Below are 13,362 nucleotides of genomic sequence, written 5' to 3'. Positions count from 1 at the left end.
GACCTGAACTGATCATGACCGTGCCGTCTGGTTCCTACCATTAGATCATTAGATGTATTTGAAAATATTTAGAGATAGTTTTAAAATATGCTATTAAAAGGGTTTTTCAGGCTCCAGATACTGATGATTTATCTTCAGGATAGGTGATCAATTTCAGATCTGTGGGGTCTGAAAATGAGCACGCCCACCAATCAGATGTTCCCTGCAGTCTCCGGAACTGTAACTAATACTGACCAGCTGGAACAGAGTTATGTTCAAATTTAGTGGCTATGTCAGATAGTAGTATTGGATATTGGACCCCCACCAATCTAATATTAATGACCTATCCTGAGAATAGATCCTCAATATATATGGAGCCTAGAAAACCTTGTTAAGATAATGTGAACTATAAAATGTGTTAAAAATAAAAAAATAAAAAAATGGAGGTTATAAGAGGAGACCATAACCAAAATCAATTCACTGTAATCAATAATATAATATACCACAAATAACCTAAAACGCATCATACTTGGTCTACATATTTTCCACATCCAAATGCAATACAAAAATATATACTTAAAGTGTTACTGTCATTCTTTTTGTGGTGTGTAGGGGCAGTGATACTGACCATTTCTGTTATATACTTTAATTACTGAAATAATACATTTCTATTAGAAAAATAGCTCTAAAGTGGCCCATTTTGAGCCTTAGCAATGCTCCCTGTCTTCTGTTTACATAGCACAGTCAGTGTGGAGCAAGTCTCCACCATTATGTAAACAGAAGACAGAGGAACGTTGAAAAGGCTCAAAATGGGCACTTTAGAGCTATTTTTCTAATAGAAATGTACAATTTCATTAACTAAAATATATTACAAAAATGGTCAGTATCACTTCCCCTACACATTGCAAAAAAAAAAAAATGAATTACAGTTACACTTTAAATGATGCATCATGAATTAATCCTATCAATCATGCGCTCATGTCCTCAGATCTACAATATTTTATTCTCCACATAATATATCCAATTCAGTCATGTCATTGCCACATCACCTGAATGCCCTGAATGTGAAAAAGAGGTCAGTATCCAATCTAACTCAAAAAGGGAGAAAAGCTCATTTCATTTATTCCCTTTGGCATTACCATCCATAATGTGATTAGGGCACTTTCACACTAGCGTTTTTGTTTTCCGGTATTGAATTCCATCACAGGGACTCAATACTGGAAAAAAGAATGATCAGTTTTATCCTAATGCATTCTGAATGGAGAGCATTCCGCTCAGTATGCATCAGTTCAGTCCCTCTTACATTTTTTGGCCGGAGAAAATACCGCAGCATGCTGCAGTTCTCTCTCCGGCCACAAATCCTGAACACTTGATGGAATGCCGGATCCGGACCCAAGTGTTCTGGCAAAACAGATCCAGTTTTGCAGTCTGCGCATGCGCAGACCTTTAATAACGAGAGAAAAATAAATACCGGATCCGTTTTTCCAGATGACAACCGGAATCCGTCTCACAAATCCATCCGTTTGCATCCAGATCTCTGCCGCAAGTGTGAAAGTACCCTAATCCATTTACATTCTCTTTTGGCTCTTCTTGGGCCACAGCTTGTTGTATATTGCCACTGCTTAATTTGGGACCTTGTGCTCCTGTAATTCACCCACTGGCTCCTGGTTTGCCCATACGGCACAGGTAGGTTAGCGTTAGGTCCCAAGCTACTTGAGAAACCTTGGCGCGGTGCTCAGGCTCAGACATGTCCTCCAAGTAGAATATGTTGGCTAATCTCTCAATTTTACACCAGTATGAGGGTTAGTTAGACCGCAGAGTGCACCTGTCTTTGTTTTTCTTATATTATTTTTACGGTTTATCACATCTACACATTTGCAATTTTGTGTAGGATGTCCATTGTGGTACTTGTGGTCCCCTACAGGCATCCTCCATTGTATGCATTTTTGCTGGGGATTGCCATTAGCAGCGGGCCACAAGTGCAGGATCTCTCCCCCCCCCCCCCAGTATAGATGCACCACTGCATTTGGGGTTGAGCACTTCCTGCTTTTTAATACTATGCCATTCTGTAGTTCGTATATTTAATTTTTTGGTGGTGTAGAAACTCCTAGTCTGAATGTGCCTTTATTTCCTTCCACAGGCAGCATTCCGGTGCACATGTGAGGCTCGGGCTATATCAGCCAGTCTTGGGTGGGGCTCAGAGCTCTCTGCCTCCTCCCATTGTATGCATGGTCACATGCTGGAGGTTACTGGGAGATTGCTGTGAGTCGGACCTTGCGCTCCTGTAATTCGCCCACTGGCTCTTGCTATTGCCCATACGGCCCAGGTAGGTTTAGCGTTAGGTCCTGAGCTACTTGAGAAACCTTGGCGCAGTGCTCAGGCTCAGACATGTCCTCCAAGTAGGATATATTGGCTAATCTCTCAATTTTACACCTGATCCTTGGGATCATGCAGGTAAGGGCTTTCTAGGGTGCACAAATTCCAGGGTTAGGTTATCCGTGGTCAGGTCACTTAGGTTATTGTAGGTCCCTAGGGCATTACTAGGGCCAGCAAACCTAGCACCCTTAACCCTGTGTTTCACAACTGCCTTCAGCAACGGTGTGCACATCTATTAACACCGGCTAGGCATTCGTTGTACCAAGGAGCATCTCATCAGATCGGTAGGACCACATGGTTACCTTTTGGTGCTGCCGAGCACCTTTTGTTTCATTAATGTGTTTTGGTTGCTAGTACCATTATTACCGACGTGGTGAACCTCTGCATTGCTTCCTTCTTTGTATTTATTATATCCAATTATCGTAGGGACAATTTTCTATGTTTACCATATTAAATGTTAAGTTTTAATAATTGATCACTTACTCTAAATTTTTCTGTTTGATTCAGGTGGTCTCTAATAATCATCTATATAGTGGTATACTTGTTGCGTGAAAATCGCAGCATGCTCTATATTGTGCGTTTTTCATTACAGGCCCCATAGAAGTGAATGGGGCTGCGTGAAAATCGCAAGCATCCGCAAGCAAGTGCGGATGCAGTGCAATATTCACGCATGGTTGCTAGGTGACGATCGGGATGGGGACCCGATCATTATTATTTTCCCTTATAACATGGTTTTATTGGAAAATAATAGCATTCCCAATACAGAATGCTAAGTAAATTAGGGATGGAGGGGTTAAAAATGTTTAAAAAATATTTAAACTCACCTCATCCACTTGTTCGCGCTGCCCGGCTCGTCTTCTGTCTTCTTCTTTGATGACCTGGGAGGAAAAGGACCTGTGGTGACGTCACTGCGCTCATTACATGGCACATCACATGATCTATCACCATGGTGATGGATCATGTGATGGACCATGTGATAAGCGCAGTGACATCACCAAAGGTCCCTTTCTCCCAGGTCCTCAAAGAAGAAGAAAGAAGAGAAGCTGGGCTGCGTGAATTAATAATTATTATTTTTTTAACCCCTCCATCCCTAATTTACTAAGCATTCTGTAAAAGGGAAAATAATAAAATTTACACAACACCGATCCCAAACCCGAACTTCTGTGAAGAAGTCCGGGTTCGGGTCTGGGTACCAAACATGCCGATTTTTCTCACGCGTGTGCAAAACGCATTAAAACGCTTTGCACTCGCGTGGAAAAATCGATCATGTGACGCTCGTGTGAAAGAGGCCTTAAAGTGTCAATGTGTTGTCTTGAGTTTTGCCAGTTTCTCAGGATACTATGCTTTCATTACTCCCTTGATATATGTTTCAAAATTCTCGCATATAGTTCACATGATGTTAAATCAACATACATAAATTGGCATAGGCATATTGCAAAATATATCACTGCCACTGAGAAGCATATGATATGATGCACAATGTTATACTCTTTTGAACTAGTTGAATAAAAAAATAATAATGCTTATTTGTCTTCCACTAAGGAGCACACTCCAAAATCCTCACAGAGATGTGATTCTCATTGTGGGCCTTGTGAGCCAAAGATATATGGCTCATTACCAACATCTCCCTCAGATTCTGTGATATGCGTAAAGTAATTTTCAGAAATTGATATGCCTATCTACAGTACAGACCAAAAGTTTGGACACACCTTCTCATTCAAAGAGTTTTCTTTATTTTCATGACTATGAAAATTGTAGATTCACACTGAAGGCATCAAAACTATGAATTAACACATGTGGAATTATATACATAACAAAAAATTGTGAAACAACTAAAAACATGTCATATTCTAGGTTCTTCAAAGTAGCCACCTTTTGCTTTGATTACTGCTTTGCACACTCTTGGCATTCTCTTGATGAGCTTCAAGAGGTAGTCACCTGAAATGGTTTTCACTTCACAGGTGTGCCCTGTCAGGAATAATAAGCGGGATTTCTTGCCTTATAAATGGGGTTGGGACCATCAGTTGAGTTGTGGAGAAGTCAGGTGGATACACAGCTGATAGTCCTACTGAATAGACTGTTAGAATTTGTATTATGGCAAGAAAAAAGCAGCTAAGTAAAGAAAAACGAGTGGCCATGAAGAAATGAAGGTCAGTCAGTCAGCCCAAAAATTGGGAAAACTTTGAAAGTATGGGCTATTTGACAATGAAGGCGAGTGATGGGGTGCTGCGCCAGATGACCTGACCTCCACAGTCACCGGACCTGAACCCAGTCGAGATGGTTTGGGGTGAGCTGGACCGCAGAGTGAAGGCAAAAGGGCCAACAAGTGCTAAGCATCTCTGGGAACTCCTTCAAGACTGTAGGAAGACCATTTCAGGTGACTACCTCTTGAAGCTCATCAAGAGAATGCCAAGAGTGTGCAAAGCAGTAATCAAAGCAAAAGGTGGCTACTTTGAAGAACCTAGAATATGACATATTTTCAGTTTCACACTTTTTTGTTATGTATATAATTCCACATGTGTTAATTCATAGTTTTGATGCCTTCATAGTCATGAAAATAAAGAAAACTCTTTGAATGAGAAGGTGTGTCCAAACTTTTGGTCTGTACTGTATGTGTAAGATCAGGCCCAAATCTTTTAAAAATGGCTCTCAACTCATGCCATTGAGCATGAAATATGGTAATTAAAGGGGTTATACCCTATCCACTGGATGTAATAATGTTCCTAATCCATATAGTTCAAAAGGGGAGTAAAAAGCAGGATCACAGGGCACTGCTCGAACAGTTTAGGAAAAGATTGGTGAAACCAAGAGGTGAGCCAGATCAGACACATGTTTATATTAAATAAGGTGGGGTATTAAAAGGGCTGGCCACTATATGTTACTTGCTGCATATATGTTGGGTATAGCACATAAAGGCGGCTAGTAGCTGTTATAAAACTTTTGGTGTAGATGTCTGATGGTTTAATAGGTGTAATTCATGCTCATCAGCAGTTTCTCCAATTTCCAGCACCATGCTACAGTCTCAAAACTGACACGGATGAAGGCTCAAGTAACCAGTCCTATCCATCAGTGGCCTCCATGACTAATACTGCAGAGGGACTGTACATGCACTGACTACACTGTACATCCACAGAACAATGCCTCAGTCACACGTCAGTGTTTTGGTCAGTGATTTCCATCAGTGATTGTGTCTCTAAACACAGAACAGGTGCAGATCTTTCCCTTATACCTTATGTCTGTGGAGGCTCCAATCCAGGTTTTGGCTCACAATCACTGATGGAAATCACTGACCATAACACTGACGTGTGAATGAGGCTTAAGTCAATGGTGGCTGCTGATGGACTGGTCACATGACCCTCCATGAGCTGTCATTTTGGGAATGCAGCTGGTAAGAGGAACTGCTAGTAAAGAACTATGCTTACTCAACCTCCAGACATCTACACCACTGGTTTAATAACTGAATTACTGGCTGCCTTTATGTGTTGTTCCCAGCACATGCGCAGCAAGTAACATATAGTGGCCATACCTTTAAATGCAATTGACCCAGAAATGATCAAACGAAATTTCAATTGTAAGAATTGGAATTCATATAAAATGTATTGCATTCAAACAGGATATAGCATCTCAAACGAAAAATACCTACATATGCATCAACATGTGGGTATTACACAAAAAACAATTGTTCAGGTATATATAGGGAATAGCAAAGATAAACTAAAGTATGGTAGGATGAGCTTGTGGGTGGACATGACAATGGTGGTATGAGAAGGAGAAAAAGTAATCAATTACAGAGGGGTTTAATTGTAAGTAGTAATATGGCTTTTAAACAGGGACAATATAAGAGTGTGTGTATTGGCATATGTAAGAACTAGAAGAAACAAGTGTGTCACAATTGGTAGTCTATCGATAAATGAACAAAATAGCAAGAAAATAAAGTGAAAAAAATATTTCAAAAAAAATATGTACGTATACATTGGGGGGAGGGTACTAGTAGCAGAGCATACCTGCAATTAATGTAAGCAATAATTGATAGCGTTACAAAAGTACAATCCCAAAAATTCCATGAGGTAAATTTAAAGTAGTATAGATTCAATTGTTTGAGCACAAGGGACCAGCTGAGAAACAAAAGGAGAAGATATCAGAACAAACGTGTTGTGTAGAATAAATGAGTGTATATACAGTATGTGGGATAAAGCGAGGATCAGGAGCGTGAAGCTGGAAAGCGGACAGGAGGGATCAGGGGAAAGTCTACGTCAGCACGAGAGACCTACTAAAAATAAAAGAAGGAGACACTAGAAATGAAGAAACAAGTGTAGGGTGTCCTATAATAGACATGTATAAAATGTATGAAAGATCAGAAGCGCAGAGCTGGGGAAGTGATAGAAATGATAAAAGTGAGAGAGCAAGAGTAAATAAAGAAATGCTAACTACGGTAGTCGTCTTAAGTGTTATAAATGTGATCTAAAAAGTGTCTATAAGCGGAATAAAACCAAACTGTGCATGGTATATAGCGGAAAGGTGGATGATGGGGAGTCATGAAGCAATATAAAGGGGAAATTGTAAATGTAGATGTGTTGGGAAAGTAAAAGAAAAGGGGAAGCAAAAGATAGAAGAGTGTGATCCCAACTAATATAAACTGATAGATGAAGTGTACACATGTGGAGAAGATGCTCCGGAGTGAAGCAGTAAGCAAAGGTTCTGCTAATGTCAATGAATGCATGTGGTGTTCACCTAAGGAGGTACTTCTTTTGACAAATATAATTTAACAGAAAATACATCACAGTAAAATATATAATACGGAGAACAGTATCTAATTGTAACAAAAAATACATAATATAATTTATAGCCATGATATATCCATATATACATTTGATATAGAAAATATGTGAATATAACTATGTACAGGTGAAACTCGAAAAATTAGAATATTGTGCAAAGTTTATTTATTTCAGTAATCCAACATAAAAAGTGAAACTAATATATGAGATAGACTCATTACATGCAAAGTGAGATATTTCAGGGCTTTATTTGTTATAATTTGGATGATTATGGCTTACAGCTTATGAAACCCAAAAGTCACAATCTCAGGTCCCCTTTGCTCAGGAGGTATGGATTAATTAGCTGACTAGAGTGTGACACTTTGAGCCTAGAATATTGAACCTTTTCACAAAATTATAATTTTAAGTTGCATTACTGAAATAAATGAACTTTTGCACGATATTCTAATTTTCCGAGTTTCACCTGTATAATAGCTACAAGCTATATGTAAAAGATGTCTATTTGTGTGTATGCTTACTAATTTATCTTTGATTAAGTTATCAATTTATCAATAAAATGTATATGGATTTGCAATATGTATGTGGAATATAAGAATGAAATGTTAATACTTTATTCAGTTTCGGGTTTTTTAAATGTTCAATAGCCTAGTTTAGGTCATTCGGCGCTAGAGTACCCATTCTAAATATCCAGTATGACTTTCTTCTAATAAGAGATGTCTATTTCCAGTTTCCTTCTGTATCTGTTCTAATATTATACATTTCAATGAAGATGTCTTTTTACGTACAAAATGAAGATGATGGGATAGATTGTGGTGTAATATTGAGTCATTGATATCATATTTAGTGTGGTTCTTCCAATGTACCGTAATTTACAATCACATTGGATTAGGTAGATAACATAGGATGATTCACTGTTTAAATAAATCTCTTTATTTGAAATGAGTCACCACTGGTATTAGACATAAATTTACCAGTATCCTGTTGGATGATGTGACAGCATATACACTGTTGTCACATCTAAATGTACCAACTAAGGATGTGGAAAAGTTTGATTAGTATCAGGGTCTAGACTGTTCTTTCTTGGGTGTAAACAAGTAGGAGCAAGTAGCGCTCAGCGTGTGATTCCGTCTATAGATGACTTGCTTTTTTTTCTTTAAGATAAGATCGCTAACAATAATGATGGTTGCTGCAAACTTATGTTTGTAATCTTGTGTATTCTTAGGGTCTTCTTCATTTCTCAGTGTTTCTGAGTTCCTATGAAGGCAGAAGCTATGATTAAATCGGTATAAACTTTTACCAAAAATATATATATATTTTTAAATTGGTCTTTGAAATCCACTGCACTAGTACAATTTTTTTTCTTATGTGTTTGTATTGCCCATACGGTGCATTCTCTAGCCACATAAGGAGGAGAATACTGATAAATCGCAGATACAGTAACTATTGTTATCCACACTTTTAAAGTGCATTGTTTTGTGGCAATGCTGTCGTCATCCTGTTTAAATACAACAAGATCTAGGAATTCAATGGAAGATGTGGAATAAGTTCATATAAAATCAAGCCCTATTCATTTTAATTCTTAGTATGTACAAACTGTTTTCATCTTCATTTCTGGACCAAATGAAGAACAGATCATCAATGTATCTTCGATAATGAGGGATTTTATTAGAGTGAGGAGACGATGGGATAAACAAAGTCTTGAAACACCCCACAAATAAATTTGCATAACTTGGGATGAATGAAACCCCCACTGCACTATAAACATAAGAGGGTAGTCTTAGGACCATACAGGAAAGGCTCTGTATACTTTTCATAACTGTATACATTACTATGACATGTCTTCTTGTGACTTATTTGCAACATACACAATCCCTTTGCCTGAAGTTAGAAACTTGCATTATAGATTTATAAACCATATTGCATGCTGTATATATAGGTATATAGCTTCTAAGGAATGGAATGTGTGTAGTATCTATACAGCATCCTGTATCTATTGAATGCATTGAATTTTCTATGCATTTGGTATATTGTGGGGAATTTATTAAGATTGGCATTTCCATATTTCAGTCTTGACCTCCCTGCACTTCAGTAAGATGGTAAATGCCTCTTAAATTGGTTGTCTCACTTCAGCAAATTACATTGATTATGTAGAGAAAGTTAATACAAGGTACTTACTAATGTATTGTAATTGTCCATATTGCTTCCTTTGCTGGTTAGATAAATTTTCCCATCACATTATACACTGCTCATTTCCATGGTTACGACCACCCTGCAATTCAGCAGTGGTGGCCGCGGTTGCCCAATATTGGAAAAAGCACTGGCCTCTCTGGTGGTCAAGACCTTGGGAATGCGCAAGTCCAACACTATTTTCTATAATGTACAAGCATGGCAACCGCTGCTAGATTGCAGGGTGGTTGTAACCATGGAAACCAGCACTGTATAATGTAATGAAAAAATAAATATCTAGCCAGGAAAGCAAGCAATATGGACAATCACAATACATTAGTAATTGCATCGTATTAACTTTCTCTAAATGATAAATGCCATTTGCTGAAGTGACACAACCCCTTTAATAGATTAGTCACATCTCTGGCACCCTATGCACCAGAAACCCAAGTCTACATCAACCAGGAGCTGGCATAGACTTGAACTATAATGTACATTGCTTTCTGGTGCAAGTTATTCTAGATCCTGTGGGCGTCAGGAAGCCCCGCCTGCTCCAGCTAAGCCCCACCTCAATGGGTGTCAGTAAGCCACGCCTGCTCCAGCTAAGCCCCACCTCAATGGGCGTCAGGAATCCCCGCCTGGTCCAGCTAAGCCCCACCTCAATGGGTGTCAGGAAGCCCCGCCTGCTCCAGCTAAGCCCCACCTCATTTATAGCTACTTCATAAAAGTGTCGAGAAGCTGAAATAGTCACAAATTATGGCACAAATATGGCATGCCCCATAATGTGTGGCTTATTTATTCCACAATAGTAGCTTAAAAACTTTAATAAATGTCCCCCACAGTATCCATTAAATATTGTATTTATCGAGTATTAGTTGTTCCTATTAACTATTGAAACACTTGAATATATGTTATCTATTGATTTGATTTAATATCGTACCTATAAAGTAGACTTTATGTAGGTTGCATCTATGTAGCAGAATGAATACTGTAGTAAGTAGGTTATGTCTGTAGATTAGATACTGTATTTTGACCATATCAACTAATGTGCTTACTGAATATTTATATTCATACCTCCTGATGCATCGCATTCGCTTGGATAGACTCCTTTCAGCTGTTATTCAATAATGCAAAAAATAAATGATGCATGTTAATTATGGCACATATTCCCACTAATAATCCCAAACCACTTAACTAATCTATTAATCTCTATCTCCACAATACTCCATTGTTAATGTTATAAAAACCTTTAATGGAACACAAATTGGTATCAAGGACGGACCTGTGCAGAGGGGACAAAGAGTCTTTTATAAATGGTTATAAAGTACCGTACTTGTTTCGGCTTGTTTTATAGACAGACGTCTGTTTCATACTGAAAGAGACTTTTCTGAAGCAAGTGTATGATTTGGGGGGCTGGGGGTTAATGGGAACTGTTTCCAGTGGCTACAGTGAAGGGGAACACAATCATGCATGCTTTCTATTAAGCAGGTAGTCAATCTGTAAACCTCCAGCCTGTCACTGGATACAGTAGACCTGGTTGTGGAGGTGGTAAATGCTCCATTCAATCAGGAGATGTTTTAGGCTACTTTCACACTTGTGTTATTAATTCTGGTATTGAGAGCTGGCAGAGGATCTCAATACCGCAATTAAACTGATCCGTTTTTATTTTGCACATCAGGATGCATCTGTTCCCTTGTGTGAAATCAAAATAGAAAAGAAAAAACAGATCCATCACTAAATACATTGGAAGTCAATGCATGATGGATTGACTTTGGATGATGTCATGTATACAATGCACAACATGTAGAATACAGTCTTGCTGGTAATGCATTGGGATGATTTAACTTTTTCTGCACTGGATGCTCTGTGCTGTATAGCAGTTTGTAGACTCATTCCAATACTTGAAGATCCTGCTTCTTGTCTGATAAATAAAGAACTAGCCTAAGGACATCGTGAAACCGTCTTGTGAGTGTGATAGGAGTGTAGGTTGGCAGAGTCTTTCAAGTGAGTGCAGTAAACGATAGCGTCTTGTAGAGGATGTGCCACAGAGGCAGGAGGAGGATGACATCTGCAGAGCTGGGTTGTCCTCTCTCGAATGGGCAAGCTGCTCAGAGGTGACAACGGCTAATTATCAGTCACAGTAATCTGCAGCCGGAACGTGACGGGGACAAAACTGCTGGGGAGACTTAAACTGTGTGAATAAAACAGGCTGATATAACAGAACAGCAAAAATCACCACATACAACATCTACAATGTGATCACCGGCCACCACATCACTTCTAGCACAACATCAATCTGTAATGTATGGGAACAACAGTGGTGTGTTTGCTATGTGAAAACTTCCCTAGTAGTAAAGTATAATGAGTATGCCATCTTTTCTAATGATCAATAAAATGGATCATACAAAGATAAACACATACATTACAATGACAATTACAACATAATTAACCTTTATGGAATTATATAGTGGATAATATCTGTAAATATCTGTCTGTTCATGTCTATAGCTATCTGCAGTTATCTGTAGAATAACATAACATCTATACAGTATTACATGCATCTATTTATCTATGTAATAAAGATTGATGTGTTAATTTACATATCTATCTATCTATCTATCTATCTATCTATCTATCTATCTATCTATCGATCTATCTATCATCTCTATACCTATATATATTCATCTAGTCTGCATCTATTTATCTACCTATCCTTCCATGCCTCTTCCTATAGTTGTGTATGATTTTGGGTATACAGTGTACGCAGATGCTCTAGGTTTGGTCTGGTCGCTGTCCATCATTATGGTACTGAAATGTAACCCAGCACCATGCTGGACACTATATCACATTATGTAGTTATATTGCTGCATTATAAATTGAAATAACACAAAATTCATGCTGTGAATCTTCATACAGATTGTAGAATTATAGGTCATGATTCTGTGCTACATCTTAAATATTGTAATATCTTTATAGAAGTATAAAGACAGATTTGAAGCCATCTGAAGGTTATGTTTTGAAATAGTGAAGTTGAGTAATAAACTGCAGAAGCGGCATTCACCTGGATGTTTTTTATAATTCTTTATACAGTTTATTTTAATGATAACATTTTTTTTCTTCTTTAAATCTAATAGTAGCTGAGGCTCAATCCATGTAATTCACCAAATCTACGTTAACCAATTTATCCTACAAACCCAGACGTTTATCAGATAATGCTATTTGATATCAGTAAGAACAAGTGCACAGATTCTTACTGTATATCGTAATTTAAAGATAAATAAGCACATATGCATTGAGGTGCACAATCTAACGGTTGACATATTGTACCCCACAAGGTTCTAGCAATAGTTATAATGTGCTAATGAAATCATGAAATGTTATAGGATCTATCTGTGTGTCCATTAAATACTGATCGGTCGTTTATGGATCTATAATTTATTCTCTCTTTCTCCACCCAACTGTATTTCTTCTATCTTTATTTCTTTTACTCTCCTTTTTAAAAAAATTTTTTTAATAAACAATAGCGATGGCATTTGAAGTTCACATAGGGCTCCATTGAAAATAGACTTTTACAGAAATGAATTAAAGGAGCAGTAGGTCTGCACTCAGATTGCTGTTACCTAGAAGTTATGCAGGAAATCAGAACCTCATCAATTATGTCACCCTTACACCAAACAAGATAACCACTTCTGTGAAAAACAACTACACCCACGACTTAATGGATGAGAATCTTTACAGAACTTTAGAGCCACAAGAATGGTATTATTTAGGATAACTTCAACAGATGATACATACTTGTGAAGAATAGGAGGGAGATATTCTAAGCTTGGGCTCTACAATTTTTTTTTCTTTTTAACCATAAGGAATTGCACATTTTTTTTAAAATCATAACTATATTCTGACTACATGCATAACATCTGCACTCTGTAATAACATACATCCTATAATCATGATCATATTTATAGAATTACGCTACAATATTCAATTACTTGTGCACTTTGGATGACTCTTCTAAATTGCCCACTCCCCTGTCTGGACACAGTTGCTTTGACACTTGCTTTCC

Source organism: Bufo gargarizans, chromosome 2 (assembly GCF_014858855.1).
Source record: "Bufo gargarizans isolate SCDJY-AF-19 chromosome 2, ASM1485885v1, whole genome shotgun sequence".
In the NCBI taxonomy this organism is placed as follows: Eukaryota; Metazoa; Chordata; class Amphibia; order Anura; family Bufonidae; genus Bufo; species Bufo gargarizans.
The sequence above is the reverse complement of the archived record's forward strand: the minus strand, read 5'-3'. Positions refer to the sequence as shown.